The 17,857-nt window shown below is 37.2% G+C and overlaps 1 pseudogene; it reads right to left on the reverse strand.

The window, feature by feature from the left end:
- Positions 1–837: 837 nt before the first annotated feature.
- LOC128057577 (40S ribosomal protein S14-like) lies at positions 838–1,302 on the reverse strand (annotated as a pseudogene).
- Positions 1,303–17,857: the final 16,555 nt, after the last annotated feature.

The raw sequence follows: 17,857 nt of genomic DNA on the forward strand, positions 1-17,857 counted from the left end.
TCAGTCTTGTCCGACTCTTTGTGACCCCATGAATTGCAGCATGCCAGGCCTCCCTGCCCATCACCAACTCCGGGACTTCACTCAAACTAACGTCCATTGAGTTGGTGATGCCATTCGGCCATCTCATCCTCTGTCGTCCCCTTCTCCTCCTGCCCCCAATCCCTCCCAGCATCAGAGTCTTTTCCAATGAGTCAACTCTTCACATGAGGTGGCCAAAGTACTGGAGCTTCAGCATAATACAAAGTAGTACTTAAAATATCTGTATAGAATGACTGTATCTGATTCATTTACCCTGGAGAATAAAGGACTTGGAGAAAAACAAACTTAGAGAATGATGTGAATGTTGACTTACACTCAGTAGGAAAACAGAAAATAGGAGATGGTGACCACTGCAGATTTTGCACCAAAGTGAATTGCAAGAATCAGAACAGAGTACCTTACCTGTAAAATATAGTAAGAAATAGTAAAGGGATAATTTTCTTTAGAGATTCATTCATTGAGTAAAAACATTCAATTAACAGCTGTATTGTTCCAGGAACTGGGCCTGATGTGGAGGATAATATCATCGGCCAGAAAAAACATAGCAATAGGCTGTACAGGGAAAGTTAGGGTGAGCATTTGGCACAAGAAACTCACAACACTGTACCTTGAATCTGAGAAAAGGAATACAGATCCTGATTAAAAATGAAGAAGAAAATGAAGCTGCATACATCAAATGCATGCTAGTTTGTTTTTTTGTTTTTTTGGTTTTTTTTTTTAGTATTCAACATTTGCATTTTTTTTTTTTTTACATCAAAGCAATTTATTTACAGCAAGCAATAATTTGAGGAATTCTATTCACAGATGGTGATCACAGCGACCCCCCTTCCTGTGGGTGCTGTCAGAGGGGATGGGAGTGAGATTCGCAATGCACCCAATCTTCATCCCTGAGCGAGCAAGGGCTCTGAGTGCTTTCTGGGCCCCTGGTCCAGGAGTATTGGTCCTATTTCCTCCTGTGGCCCGGAGTTTGATGTGGAGAGCAGTGATGCCCAGCTCCTTGCATCTCTGGGCTACATCCTGGGCAGCCAACATGGAAGTATATGGAGAGGACTCATCTCGATCAGCCTTCACCTTCATCCCACCAGTTACACGGCAGATAGTTACCTTGTCTGAAAGATCGGCGATGTGCACAAAAGTGTCATTGAAGGATGCAAAGATGTGGCACAACCCAAATACATTTTATCCTTCAGCCACCTGAGGGCAGAAGTTGATGACCTGTTCTTCTTTCTTTTCCTTTCCCTTGCAAGGTGCCATTCCTGTTCATCTTCTCCAGACTCCGCCACTGGAAAGGGAGGTACACTTGCATGTTAAAAATTACCATCTCAGACTAATCATCATTAGCCCAATCTGTCATGAGGCTCTCCAAAGGCCCTTAGACACCCTGGAAGTTCTTTTTTTTTTTTTTTTTTAATTTTATTAAAGTCTAGTTGATTTAAAATGTTGTGTTAATTTCTACTGCACAAACAAAAACCTCATATATATATATTCATATTCTATTTATTATTTGTTTCTATCATGGGTTATCACAGGATATTTCAATATTGTTTATTGTGCTATATCGTAGGACATTACTGTTTATCTATCCTAGTATAATATTTGCATCTGCTAATTGACTGTGTATTTTCACCCTGCTTATTTAACTTATATGTAGAGTACATCATGAGAAACGATGGGCTGGAAGAAGCACAAGCTGAAATCAAGATTGCGGGGAGAAATATCAAGAACCTCAGATATGCAGATGACACCACCTTTATGGCAGAAAGTGAAGAGGAACTAAAAAGCCTCTTGATGAAAGTGAAAGAGGAGAGTGAAGAAGTTGGCTTAAAGCTCAACATTCAGAAAATGAAGATGATGGCATCTGGTCCCATCACTTCATGGGAAATAGATAGGGAAACAGTATCAGACTTTATTTTTTGCGGCTCCAAAATCACTGCAGATGGTGACTGCAGCTATGAAATTAAAAGATGATTACTCCTTGGAAGAAAAGTTATGACCAACCTAGACAGCATATTGAAAAGCAGAGACATTACTTTGGCAACAAAGGTCCGTCTAGTCAAGGCTATGGTTTTCCATGTGGTCATGTATGGATGTCAGAGTTGGACTGTGAAGAAAGATGAGCACCAAAGAATTTATTCTTTTGAACTGTGGTATTGGAGAAGACTCTTGAGAGTCCCTTGGACTGCAAGGAGATGCAACCAGTCCATTGTAAAGGAGATCAGCCCTGGGTGTTCTTTACCTCATGCCAAGAGTTGAGTCATTGGAAAATACTCTGATGCTGGGAGGGATTGGGGGAAGGAGAAGAAGGGGACCACGGAGGATAAGATGGCTGGATGGCATCACCGACTGGATGGACATAAGTTTGAGTGAACTCTGGGAGATGGTGATGGACACAGAGGCCTGGCATGCTGCAGTTCATGGGGTCACAAAGAGTCAGACACAACTGAGCGACTGAACTGAACTGAAATGAGTCCCAAACTTGTAATACTTTCCTTCCTCACTCTAGAAGTTCTTTTTCTTTTAGCCAAACAAATTAGGACAATACAAATCTAGGGCTGCAGCCTTCAAGGATGGTTCCACTCAGAATACGCTCTTACCATTTCTTTTAGAACATTTAGTATTGTTTTTCTCAAGACCTTAATTTTCTTATTATATATTATTTTTAAAATCCAATTATCAAAATGTAAGTAACCTAAAATTGTTCTTTTGTTTTTATTTTACTATCTTCAAAGAAGTTCAGTAATTCTACTTATTCTGAGGGAAAAGAAAATCTTCCCTAGAAGAAGGTTATATACATTGCATGTAACTGTTTCTATTCTGAGAAATAAATTTTCACATTTTATGGTGTTTTTTGAAGTGTTATTTATTATGATGATTTAATATAGTAAAATCACTCTGTGACTATGTGTTTCCGTCTGCTATTTAGGAATTCTATTTCATTTTCCTTCATTTAAAATATTCGTATTTAGTTAATGCACAGTAAATTAATATCTGAATTTAGGAATCCGATTTTACTATACTGTATTCATGGTGACAATCACCATATAGTTCCCTTTACTAAGAAAATTTAGCCTCTTTTCCGTGATTTGCAGTGTCACCTCTCTGTATAGTTTTGTTTCTAGCATCTTCATATTCTGCAGTGTTGATATTTCTTCTGAATCCTCTTCAGTACATCTACACTATATCTTTCCTTCAGAATTTTTTTTTGGCATTCTTTGTTATTTGTCCAACATCTTGATTTTAGATTTATTTTGCTAATTTACTAATCCACACATAGAGAAAACAGTTTACAGTATTTCCAGGATCCCTTAATTATCAAATAGAAGGTGATTTAATACAAGTATGAATTTTATGTTTTAGTGAAAACATACAGTTCGGGTCCAATACTGCCATTTTACTTTCTTATATTTAACAAATGCTGTACCTTTAACAAATCACTTAAATTTTTGCAAAATAGTTGTTTTTACCCATTAAAAAGAGTATAATAATAACTATGCTCCACAGAGCTATTGAAATTAAACATTTAGTTCACAGAAGAATTTTCTACATAATATTTATTAAATGTAATATTAGTTACTAAAGACATATTTACTCAGTACATTCTATTTTCCAGGCATTCTAATAAGTTCACACTAAAAAAAGAAAAGAAGTTTAATAGTCACCTGCTGACTCAGACAGTAAAGAAACTGCCTACAAAGTGGAAGACCTGGTTTTGATCCCTGGGTTGGGAAGATGCCCCGGAGGATAGCATGGCAACCCACTCCATTATTTTTGTCTGGAGAATCCCCATGAGCAGAAGAGCCTTGCAAGCTATAGTCCATGGAATCACACAAAATCAGACACGAAGGAAGCAACAAAGCAACAGCAGCAGCAGCAGCATAACGTTTATAGGAGAGCCTAGTGGAATATATGCATATTCATGACAATAAAAACACTTCTCGGGGTTGAACTGTAATTAATTGAAAGAAATACATTAAGAAAAATACATGTGGTAATGCAGTGGGAAAATGGTATTTAACTTGAGACTTGGAGACTGACTTTGAGTAAACCAAGAGTAGCTGTGTGTGAGGTATGGCCACAGAGAGATGTGTTACTAAGATCATACTAGAAAGGAGAACAATAAACAAAATCATTGAGCCAAGAGAGAATTTGCTGTTTTACTATATACATACTAATAATGAAACAGTTTTCTTAAATTTTATTCTTATATTTTAAATATGTTCAGTTCAGTTCAGTTACTCAGTCGTGTCTGACTCTTTGCAACCCCATGAATCGCAGCATGCCAGGCCTCCCTGTCCATCACCATCTCCCAAAGCTCACTCAGACTCACGTCCATCGAGTCCGTGATGCCATCCAGCCATCTCATCCTCGGTCGTCCCCTTCTCCTCCTGCCCCTAATCCCTCCCAGCATCAGAGTCTTTTCCAATGAGTCAACTCTTCATATGAGGTGGCCAAAGTACTGGAGTTTTAGCTTTAGCATCATTCCTTCCAAAGAAATCCCAGGGTTGATCTCCTTCTGAATGGACTGGTTGGATTTCCTTGCAGTCCAAGGGACTCTCAAGAGTCTTCTCCAACACCACAGTTCAATAATTCCATTTTAACCAGAACAAAAACCACCGCTTGAGAAAACATTCACTTTACTGAATATTTTCTTTATAACATAGCTATCTATCTATCTGTCTATATCTTACTTTCTAATTCTTTAAACTACTTTATATCTAACTTCTAATGAAACTTTTGCATTACACATTATCTTTAATTGTAGAGTTCAACTGTCACATAACAATGGGAAAGAACTTAAATAATGTATAACTGTATTGGTTCTCTCTAATCTATGTATATAATAAATATAACATGGTTTATATATGTATTTATAGTAATACGTTACATTGCCAATGTACGTTCTCAGTAGCTCAGTCATTGATTTAGGTCATACCTGAATGGTCTGGTGATTTTCCCTACTTTCTTCAATTTAAGTCTGAATTTTGAAATAAGGAATTCATGATCTGAGCCACAGACCTCTCCCAGCCTTGATTTTGCTGTTTGTATAGAGATTCTGCACCTTTGGCTGCAAAGAATATAATCAATATGATATCGGTGTTGACCATTTGGTGATGTTGATGTGTAGAGTCTTCTCTTGTGTTGTTGAAAGAGGGTATTTGCTATGACCAGTGCGTTCTTTTGGAAAAACTCTAATAGCCTTTGCCCTACTTCATTCTGTACTCCAAGGCCAAATTTGCCTGTTACTCCAGGTGTCTCTTGACTTCCTACGTTTGCATTCCAGTCCCCTATAATGAAAAGGACATCTTTTTTGGATATTAATTCTAGAAAGTCTTATAGATCTTCATAGAACCGTTTAACTTCAGCTTCTTCAAAATTAGCGACTGGGGCATAGACTTGGCTTACCATGATATTGAATGGTTTGCCTTGGAAACGAAAGAGATCATTCTGTCATTTCAGAGATTGCCTCCAAGTACTGCATTTTTGACTCTTTTGTTGACCATGGTGGCTACTCCATTTCTTCTAAGGAATTCTTGCCCACAGTAGTAGATATAATGGTCATTGATTAAATTCACCCATTCCAACCCATTTTAGTTCACTGATTCCTAAAATGCTTTCTCCTGTTTGACCACCTTCAATTTGCCTTGATTCATGGACCTGACATTCCAGGTTCCTATGCAAGATTACTCTTTAAAGTATTGGACCTGGCTTCCATCATCAGTTACATGCACAACTCAGTGTTGATATTGCTCTTCATTTTTTGTGGAGTTATTCTGCTTATTTAACTTATATGCAGAGTACAACATGAGAAACACTGGGCTGGATGAAGCACACACTGGAATCAAGATTGCCGAGGGAAATATCAATAACCTCAGATATGCAGATGACACCACCCTTAATGGCAGAAAGCGAAGAAGAACTAAAGAGCCTTTTGATAGAATTGAAAGAGGACAGTGAAAAAGTTAGTTTAAAACTCAACATTCAGAAAATTAAGATCATGGCATCCAGTCCTATCATTTCATAGCAAATAGATGGGAAAACAGTGGCAGACTTTATTTTTTGTGGCTCCAAAATCATTGCAGATGGTGACTGAATCCATGAAATTAAAAGATGCTTACTACTTGGAAGAAAATTATAACTAACCTACAGCATATTAAAAAGCAGAGACATTACTTTGCCAACAAAGGTCCATCTAGTGAAGGCTATGGTTTTTCCAATAGTCGTGTATGGATGTGAGAGTTGTACTATAAAGAAAGCTGAGCAACAAAGAACTGATGCTTCTGAACTGTGGTGTTGGAGAAGACTCTTGAGAGTCCCTTGGACTGCAATGATATCCAACCAGTCCATCCTAAAGGAGATCAGTCCTGAATATTCCTTGGAAGCACTGATGCTAAAGTTGAAACTGCAATACTTTGGCCTCCTGATTCAAAGAACTGACTCATTAGGAAAGACCCCTGATGCTGGGAAATACTGAAGATGGGAGGAGAAGGTGACAACAGAGGATGAGATGGTTGGATAGCATCACTGACTCAATGGTCATGAGTTTGAGTAAACTCTGGGAGTTGGTGATGGGCAGGGAGGCCTGGTGTGCTACAGTCCATGGGGTCACAAAGAGTTGGACATGTCTGAGTGACTGAACTGAACTAACTGAGCTCAGTCATGTCCTACTTTTCATGACCCCATGGAGGGTAGCCTGCCAGACTTCTCTGTTGGCAGCATTCTCCAGGCGAGAATATTGGAGTGGGCTGTTGCCCTTTCCTTCTCCAGGGGATCTTCATGACCCAGAGATAGAACACACATCTCCTGAGTCTCCTGCACTGGCAGGAGTTTTCTTTAACACTAAGTCACCTAGGAAACTTACTGCTTTTGAGCTTTGAACCAGTGAGACGACCTGGGTTCGAAAGTTTATTTTGCTGTTTAGTAACTTTGTCCATTCTGTCAAGATTCTAAGCTTCAGTATGTTTTTATTTTATCATAACATAAAAGCGATGATGATGACAATGGTGATTATGTCCAGCTATAAAATAGTTGTGAAGTTTTAGTGAGTTAATGGGATTAAGAAATGACTTGTATTTAATAAATGCTGAGAAGTTGTAGCTATTATTCTTTTTTCATTGACAGCTGTGATGGTATTTCCTTTTCATTTTGAAAATAAGGCAAATACTGAGCATGTTAAAATTATTAATAAACTTTTAAACTCTGAAATATTCTGAATTTTGGAAGCAGTATGATTGTTGCAGCAAAGTTAACAATGGTATGATAACAAAAGTTATTAGGATTTCATTGGAAAAAAATAGCACCTTCAATATCTAAATTGCAACCTGGTGTTAATAAAATTTATCTCATCCCTTACATTTATAAAATATATTAGTTAAAATGCTAGCTATCTACTATCATATAATTTTCATGGTTTTAGATTCTAAAATAGAAGTGAAAAGAAGGTCAAATATGTTTCATAATTATGACTATCCTGAAGAAAAACAATTTTTAATAAAATATGGTCAATAAAGGCTACATATAAAATATAGCCAATGTTCTATAAGTATAATTGGATTATAACCTTTAAAATTGTGATTTTCATACAATATTATACTTAGTTTTGTACAGATATTATATTTTGTTTGATTTTTTTGTACAGATGTATATCTGTAATGCATAAAATGGTACAGGAATTATACTTCAATAAAATATAAATACATAAAAATGGTTTCAGAAATTAAAGACGTAAATGAAATTTTAAATTCTTTGCCATTTGAGGACTTCTCTGGTGGTCCATGGTAGGGAATCTGTCTGCCAACAAAGGGACATGGCTTTGATCCCTGGTCAGAGAACTTTTCACAATTAAGCCCATGCATATGCCACAACAACTGAGCTCATGTTCTAGAGTTTGCACTCTGCAACATGAGAAATAACTGCAATGAGAAGTACATGCACTGCAACTACAGTAGTGCCTGCTTAGTGCAACCAGAGAAAGCCCTCGTGCAGCAATGAAAAGCCAGTGCAGCCATAAATTAATTAATCAATCAACTGATTAAAAATTAATAAAGCAAAATCATTTCCATTTAAATGCAAATAGCAGTATATCAGGGGCAAAGACAAGTAATTTTTCAATATTCTACAGTACCAACATTTTAAATTATAGATTTATGTAATGAATAATGGTAGATCTTTGTCATTTGATAATCTGTTTTGGGGCTTCCCAGGTGGCTCAGAGGTAAAGAATCTGCCTGCAGTGCAGAAGACAGGTTTCAGCCCTGGGTAAGGAAAATCCCCCAGAGAAAGGAATGTCAACCTAACCCACTCTAGTATTCTTGTGCGGGAAATACCGTGGACAGAGAAGCCTGGCGTGCTACAATCCATGAGGTGGACTCGACTTAGCTACTAAACAACAGCAATAAAAACAACAGTCTGTTTTCAGGATTATCCAGAAATAATGGATGCTATATTTAAGCATAGAAGGAATACTTTAACTAATGTTAAGTTTTACCTTCAAATTCTGCAAGTTTATGAAGCATTCCTAATGCTGACTTTCAATTATAGACCAGTTTATTTGATCACTTAATTTTTTATCATTATTTGGTCAATAGATGTTTTGATGTTTCATGGAGAAATACTGCCTGCTGGCCATTAGCTTACTTTTCATAGGTTTACAAGTTTCAGTTTTTCTGCACAATAATGTTATTAAATTGTTTTTAATTTAATTATGTCTATTTTACAAAATTTTAAATTTAATACTTTCTAAACCCAACATTGAATATTAAAATTTTTGTTTCTGATGATAACATACATATACTTCACAAATTAATATAGAAAGAAAATCTTTAGATATGCTCGATTCTATATCATTAGGGTAATTAGGTGCTTAAGTAGATCAAAGCTAACTGCAGCATGTTTAATTTTGAAAAAAAAAAAAAAAACAAGAAAAAATATTTCAACAAACATATTGCTGAAATTATGTCTTAAAAGTGAAGTAATATTTTAAAACTCTAGTTGAGTAAAACCCCTGCTTTCCCAATGTCACATTTTGGTTCAAGTTTCAAACATTCAATGTTTATACATATTTGTGCAGTGCATTACATACAGAAGTAGGAAATTACACTTCAAAATATGTGAGAAATACTTATTAAAAGTCTGGACAGTTGAATGAAAAATATTTTATATTTATTAAAAATAAAGAGAAAGCTACAAGAAATTACATGACCCAATGCACATTCTGTATCAGATTTACTTTTGCTTATGTGGACTCAAAAAAAAAAAAAAAAAAAAGGTGGAGATTAGGCTCTAAATTAAGACTATGACTTTGCAGCAATAAGTTGATGTTGAAAGATGGATTATATAGATTTAAACAATCCTAGTCTGAAGAACTGGATATCTGAGGAGGCCTAAAGTATAGCTGTGAAAAAAAGGGAAGTGAAAACAAAGGAGAAAAGGAAAGGTATATTCATTTGAATGCACAGTTCCAAAGAATAGCAAGGAGAGATAAGAAAGCCTTCCTCAGCAATCAGTGCAAGGAAATCAAGGAAATCAAAAGAATCAGAAAGGCTATAGATCTCTTCAAGAAAATTAGAGATACCAAGGGAATATTTCATTCCAAGATGGATTCAATAAAGGACAGAAATGGTATGGACCTAACAGAAGCAGAAGGTATTAAGAAGAGGTGGCAAGAACACAGAGAACTGTAAAATAAAGATCTTCATGACCCAGATAACATGATGGTGTGATCAATCACCTAGAGCCAGACAACCTGGAATGTGAAGTGAAGGGAGCCTTAGGAAGCAACACTATGGACAAAGCTAGGGGAGGTTATGGAATTCCAATTGAGCAATTTCAAATCCAGGAAGATGATGCTGTAAAAGGGCTGCACTCAATAGCTTAGCAAATTTGGAAAACTCAGCAGTGGCCATAGGATGGGAAAAGGTCAGTTTTCATTCAAATCCCAAAGAAAGGCAAAGCAAGAGAATGCTAAAACTACTGCACAATTCCACTCATATCACACGCTATTAAACAAATGCTTAAAATTCTCCAAGACAGGCTTCAGCAATACATGAAATGTGAACTTCCAGAACCTCAAGCTGATTTTAGAAAAGGCAGAAGAAAGAGAAATCAAATTGCTAACATCCACTGGATCATCAAAAAGCAAGAGAGTTCCAGAAAAATATCTCAGTTGAGTTCAGTTCAGTTGCTCAGTCATGTCTGCCTCTGTGACAACCTGAATTGCAGCATGCCAGGCATCACTGTCCATCACCAACTCTCAGAGTTCACTCAGACTCACGTCCTTCGAGTTGGTGATGCCATCCAGCCATCTCATCCTCTGTTGTCCCCTTCTCCTCCTGCCCCCAATCCCTCCCAGCATCAGAGTCTTTTCCAATGAGTCAACGCTTCACATGAGGTGGCCAAAGTACTGGAGTTTCAGGATTAGCATCATCCCTTCGAAAGAACACCCAGGACTGATATCCTTTAGAATGGACTGGTGGGATCTCTTTTCAGTCCAAGGGACTCTCAAGAGTCTTTGCTAACACTACAGTTCTAAAGCATCAATTCTTCGGCGCTCAGCTTTCTTCACAGTCCATCTCTCACATCCATACATGACTACTGGAAAAAGCATAGCCTTGACTAGATGGAACTTTGTTGGCAAAGTAATGTCTCTGCTTTTGAATATGCTATCTAGGTTGGTCATAACTTTCCTTCTAAGGAGTGCATCTTTTAATTTCATGGCTGCAATCATGATCTGCAGTGATTTTGGAGCACAAAAAATAGTCTGACACTGTTTTGACTGTTTCCCCCATTTATTTCCCATGAAGTGATGGGACCAGATGCCATGATCTTCGTTTTTTGAATGTTAAGCTTTAAGCCAACTTTTTCACTCTCCTCTTTCACTTTCATCAAGAGGCTTTTTAGTTCCTCTTCACTTTCTGCCATAAGGGTGGTGTCATCTGCATATCTGAGGTAATTAATATTTCTCCCAGTGATCTTGGTCCAGCTTGTGCTGCTTCCAGTCCATCGTTTCTCATGATGTACTCTGCATATGTTAAATAAGCAGGGTGACAATATGCAGCCTTGACGTACTCCTTTTCCTAATTGGAACCAGTCTGTTGTTCCATGTCCAGTTCTAACTGTTGTTTCCTGACCTGCATATAGGTTTCTCAAGAGGCAAGTCAGGTGGTCTGGTATTCCCATCTCTTGAAGAATTTTCCACAGTTTTATTTTGATCCACACAGTCGAAGGCTTTGGGATACTAAATAAAATAGAAATAGATATTTTTCTGGAATCTCTTGCTTTTTTGATGATCCAGCGGATGTTGGCAATTTGATCTCTGGTTCCTCTGCCTTTTCTTAAACCAGCCTGAACATCAGGAAGTTCACAGTTCACATATTGCTGAAGCCTGGCTTGGAAAATTTGAGCATTACTTTACTAGCATGTGAGATGAGTGCAATTGTGTGGTAGTTTGTGCATTCTTTGGCTTTGCCTTTCTTTGGGATTGGAATGAAAACTGACCATTTCCAGTCCTGTGGCCACTGCTGAGTTTTCCAAATTTGCTGGCATATTGAGTGCAGCACTTTCACAGCATCATCTTTCAGGATTTGAAACAGCTCAACTGGAATTCCTTCACCTCCGCTAGTTTTGTTCATAGTTATGCTTTCTACGGCCCATTTTACTTCACATTCCAGGATGTCTGGCTCTAGGTGAGTGATCACACCATCGTGATTATCTGGATCATGAAGAATTTTTTTTGACAGTTCTTCTGTGTATTCTTGCCACCTTTTCTTAATATCTTCTGCTTCTGTTAAGTCCATACAATTTCTGTCCTTTATCAAGCCCATCTTTGCATGAAATTTTCCTTGATTTCTCTAATTTTCTTGAAGAGATCTGTAGTCTTTCCCATTCTGTTGTTTTCCTCTATTTCTTTGCATTCATCGCTGAGGGAGGCTTTCTTATCTCTCCTTGATATTCTTTGGAACTCTACATTCAGATGCTTATATCTTTCCTTTTCGCTTCTCTTCTTTTTACAGCAATTTGTAAGGCCTCCCCAGACAGCCATTTTGCTTTTTTGCATTTCTTTTCATGGGGATGATCTTGATCCCTTTCTCCTGTACAATGTCATGAACCTTCATCCATAGTTTATCAGGCACTCTATCTGTCAGATCTAGTCCCTTAAATCTATTTCTCACTTTCAATGTATAATCATTATGGATTTGATTTAGGTCATACCTACATGGTCTAGCAGTTTTCCCTGCTTTCTTCAATTTTAGTCTGAATTTGTCAATAAGGAATTTATGATCTGAGCCACAGTCAGCTCCTGGTCTTGTTTTTGCTGACTGCATAGAGCTTCTCCATCTTTGGCTGCAAAGAATATAAACAATCTGATTTCAGTGTTGACCATCTGGTGATGTCCATGTGTAAAGTCTTCTATTTTGTTGTTGGACGGGGGTGTTTGCTATGACCAGTGTGTGCTTTTGGCAAAACTCTATTAGCCTTTGCCCTGCTTCATTCTGTACTCCAAGGACAAATTTGCCTGTTACTCCAGGTGTTTCTTAACTTCCTACTTTTGCACTCCAGTCCCCTATAATGAAAAGGACATTTTTGGGGGGTGTTAGTTCTAAAAGGTCATGTAGGTCTTCATAGAACACTTCATCTTCAGGTTCTTCAGCGTTACTGGTTGTGGCCTAAACTTGAATTTCTGTGATATTGAATGGTTTGCCTTGGAAACGAGCAAAGATCATTCTGTCGATTTTGAGACTGCACCCAAGTACTGCATTTCAGACTCTTTTGTTGACCATGATGGTTACTTCATTTCTTCTAAGAGATTCCTGCCTGCAGTAGTAGAAAAATATATATATTTCTGCTTTATTAACTATGCCAAAATCTTTGACTGCATAGATCACTATAAACTGTGCAAAATTCTTCAAGAGATGGGAATACCAGACCACCTGACCTGCCTCTTGAGAAACCTATATGCAGGTCAGGAAGCAGCAGTTAGAACTGGACACGGAACAACAGACTGGTTCCAAATAATAAAAGGAGTATGTCAAGGCTGTATATCGTCACCCTGCTTACTTACTTATATGCAGACTACATCATGATGAATGTTGGACTGGAAGAAGCACAAGCTGGAATCAAAATTTTTGGGAGAAATATCAATAACATCAGATATGCAGATGACATCACCCTTACAGCAAAAAGTGAAGAAACTAAAGAGCCTCTTGATGAAAGTGAAAGAGGAGAGTGAAAAAAGTTGGCTTAAAGCTCAACATTCAGAAAAGTAAGATTATGACATCTGGTCCCATCATTTCATGGCAAATAAATGGGGAAACATTGGATACAGTGGCTGACTTTGTTTTTTCTGGGTTCCAAAATCACTGCAGATGGTGACTGCAGCCATGAAATTAAAAGACGCTTACTCTTTGGAAAGAAAGTTATGACCAACCTAGACAGCATATTAAAAAGTGGAGACATTACTTTGTCAACCAAGGTCCGTCTAGTCAAAGCTATGGTTTTTCCAATGGTCATGTATGGATATGAGGGTTGGATTATAAAGAAAGCTTAGCACCAAAAAATTGATATTTTTGAACTCTGGTCTTGTAGAAGACTCTTGAGAGTCCCTTGGACTTCAAGGATGGCAACCAGTCCATCCTAAAGTAATCAGTCCTGAATATTCTTTTGAAAGCCTGATGATGAAGCTGAAACTCCAATACTTTGGCCACCTGATGCAAAGAGCTGACTCATTTGAAAAGACCCTGATGCTGGGAAAGACTGAGTGCAGGAGGAGAAGGGGACGACAGAGAATGAGATGGTTGGATGGCATCACCAACTCAGTGGACATGGGTTTGGGTGGGCTCTGGGTGTTGGTGATGGACTGGGAAGCCTGGCATGCTGTGGTTCATGGGGTTACAAAGAGTTGGACACAACTGAGTAACTGAACTGTACTGAAGTTTTAAGAAAGCAATTGCTTCAGTAATTCCATTTGATTTATGAAACACAGATGGTTAGTTTGTGATCTCCCTTTCTAAACCTTTTTGCTTCCTCCTGCCGTTGTTTTCCTGCCAACATCACAGATTTGACACATTCATAATCTGCTATGATTATTAAAATAATTTTACAAACTCTCCTTCTTTCACACTGTTTCATAATCTCTCCTTAACTATGCCTCCTTTGTCCCTTCATCTAATTTTCATATAGATCACCTCATCTTGTTTAGCAACTGCACACTTCCAAACATTCATAGTTATGGAGAAATTCAGGTGCATGTTCCTATATAATACATTTAGAACACCGATATTACATTTATTTTAATGTATAATAGTTTTCTAGGAATGCAATCAGTGTAAAAAGTACTTTACTAAATGTATATACTATGATAGAAAGCATGCGAGCAATTTTTTTTTCTCTATTTATCCATACAATGCATATTATTGCTAAAATCTTTAAAACAATACACAATTATACTAAGTAAACAAAATTAATTTTATTTTCATATTCATAAGGTTGTAATATTTCTTTGTATCTTTTAAAATGTGCATAAGTTTAACATTTCATTCACTCTGATTTTCATAAATGAGATATAACTGTAAGACTAAGCTATAAATATATACACACACACATACCCACACAAGCATACAAGTCATTAGAAGTAACTAAGTCTCAGTAGGTTTCTTGAAGCCAGGATATTTTCAAAAATTTCATGATCTACAAGGTAGCAATCCTGCCATTAGATGTTTAGTACCTCATCCCAGAACATGGCATACTTGATAAATGAAGTAGATGATATATGTGCATGTTTTTCCAAAATAGGAGAAGCCTGATAAATAGAGTGTTGGGAGTGGACAGGTAGAGTAAACTATGAAGCGGAATTAAAAGTTTCAAACCATGACTTCAAAAGAGGGTCATGAGAGATTTTTGAAATATTATATTAAAATTTATATCTTTATGTCTTGACATCAATTTTGAGCTCAATTATTTGAGGTACTGGTTTGGCCTGAATAGTAAAAGAGATGTCCAGAGAATAGGGCATGAATTGGTTTAAATGCCTTAGAAAACATTTTGTTGTGACATTAAAAAGTAAGCAAGTAGAAGCATTTATATTTCAATCCCAAAGAAAGGCAATCTCAAAGAATGCTCAACCTACCGCACAATTGCACTCATCTCACATGATAGTAAAATAATGCTCAAAATTCTCTGAGTCATGCTTCAACAGTATGTGAACTGTGAACTTCCAGATGTTCAAGCTGGATTTAGAAGAGGAAGAGGAACCAGAGATCAAATGCCAACATCCAATTGATCATCAAAGAAGTGAGAGATTTCCAGAAAAGCATCTATTTCTGCTTTATTAACTATGTGAAACCTTTCACTGTGTGGACCACAACAAACTGTGGGAAATTCTGAAAGAGGTGGGAATACCAGACCACCTGATCTGCCTATTGAGAAATCTGTATGCAGGTCAGAAAACAACAGTTAGAACTGAACACAGATCAACAAACTAGTTCCCTATAGGAAAAGGAATACATCAAGGCTGTATATTATCACCCTGCATATTTAACTTATATGCAGAGTACATCATGAGACACACTAGGCTAGATGAAGCACAAGCTGGCATCAAGATTGCCAGGAGAAATATCACTAACCTCAGATATACAGATGACACCACCTCTGTGGCAGCAAGTGAAGAAGAACTAAAGAGCCTCTTGATGAAAGTGAAAAAGGAGAATGAAAAAGTTGGCTTAAAGCTCAACATTCAGAAAGTTAAGATCATTGCATCTGGTCCCATTATTTCATGGCAAATAGATAGGGAAACAGACTTCATTTTTTATTGTTTTTTTTTTTTTTTTTCTCTCCAAAATGCACATGGTGACAGTATCCATGAAATTAAAAGATAATTGCTCCTTGAAAGGAAAGTTATGACCAACCTAAATAGCATATTAGAAAGCAGAGACATTGTTTTGCCAACAAAGGTCCATCTAATCAAAGCTATGCTTTTTCCAGTGGTCATGTATGGATGTGAGAGTTGGACTATAAAGAAAGCTGTGTGCCAAAGAATTTATGCTTTTAAACTGTGGTGTTGCAGAAGACTCTTGAGAGACCTATGGACTACAAGGATATCCAACCAGTCCATCCTAAAGGAAATCAGTCTTGAATATTCATTGGAAGGACTGATGATAAAGTTGAAACTTCAATACTTTGGTCACCTGATTCAAAGAACTGACTCAAGAGGAAATCCCTGAAGCTGGGAAAGATTGAAGGCAGGAGGAGAAGGGGATGACAATGGACAAGATGGTTGGATGACATCACTGTCTCAATGGACATGAGTTTGAGCAATCTCCAGGAAATGGTGAAAGACAGGAAAGCCTGGCATGCTACAGTCAATGAGGTCTCAAAGAGTCAGACATAACTGAGCAGCTGAACAACCCCAGCAAATATTAATATTAAAAATGCCTTCTTGATTAGCTAATACATAGTCTATAGCCAATCTCTTGTCATAATTTATTTTTACCATGCTTCCTTGGTTTTATTTATGAAGGCTTTATATTTACCCTACTTTAAAATATGAGATATTAGAATTTTGGTCATGTTATTAAGTGTCAGTATTTTTTTACTATTAAACATATGATTTCTGCATCATTTCCATAAGTCCCTCAGTGGTGGTGGGTTATCATATTTTAGGTATGAATGTGGTATATTTATGATATTTGGCTGGAGTGGGTAAAGAATAATTAACATATATGTAAATGGAAAGGAGGCTGGAATATATCTACAATTTGGGGTTTGAAGGTAGTGAAGAGCAAATTGGAAAAAATGAATATAGGGCCACAGTATAGATTTATGGACTTATATTTTGATTTGAAATTGCAGTTTGCTTTACACTTTTGGTATTCCTAAGGAATAGGACTGGATGAAAGTAATCGTGTTTTCCAGGCATATAGTGAGGAAGCAGAATTGTTCATTAGCTATTAATATCTCATCTGGGCTGCATATTGAGGAAATTGAGTATTTTCCACTTGCTATGAGGAGACACGCAAAGAACAAGCAAAGGTAGCAATTTGAAAGAAGTCTTAGTTTCCCAATATCTCTCCCTCTCACAGCTAGATAAATGTATGGTATAGAAAATGCAGAAGTAGGAGGCTGATGGCAAATTCAATAATTATGGAGGGTCAAAGTATGTGACGCTAGTTCAGTTAAAGATACGTAATTTTGTATAATTTGTATAAAAATCTAAGGGGCTGAGGAAATAGGTTTAGCTTTTCTTTGCCATATAATCTTTTGGAGGACAACAGATTAGGCACTGTTAGTGTTGGAAAGCTGGCAAAGGGAAAGTGATTCTGGATAATGTGGGAAAGGGAGGGAAAGGAGAGAGAAGGGAATAGTGGTTTGAGCACTGAGAAGCCAATAAATTCTGTTATACCAAGGAAGAAAACATTGATCAATACTTTGTTAAAGTCACAAGTTAGATGGGAAAAATGCATGAAACTAGGAAAATTTTAGCCTTGAAAATATTGCAAAGCCATTGCATATGGGCTTAAAATTGTTAAAATTATAGGGGCCAGACATTTTTTTTAGGCCAGTGCCTAAAAATGTTACAGTTTTACAGGTAGCACACACGCACACACACACACACAATTGAATCATGGAGCAAGCAAACTGAATGTCTGGAAATTCATTATAATCTAGTTGGTTTCACTTTGTTAAACATGACTTAGCAGTGTAGTCAGTCACTGGACAACTGAGGATATATGAAGTCTTCTGTGAAAAGTGAGACTTTCTACCTCTGACATAGTTGGGACTTTTAGTAGTTAGTTAATAGGCAGAGGAAAGATCATCTCGAAAGATA

This window comes from Budorcas taxicolor, chromosome 12, assembly GCF_023091745.1.
Source record: "Budorcas taxicolor isolate Tak-1 chromosome 12, Takin1.1, whole genome shotgun sequence".
In the NCBI taxonomy this organism is placed as follows: domain Eukaryota; kingdom Metazoa; phylum Chordata; class Mammalia; order Artiodactyla; family Bovidae; genus Budorcas; species Budorcas taxicolor.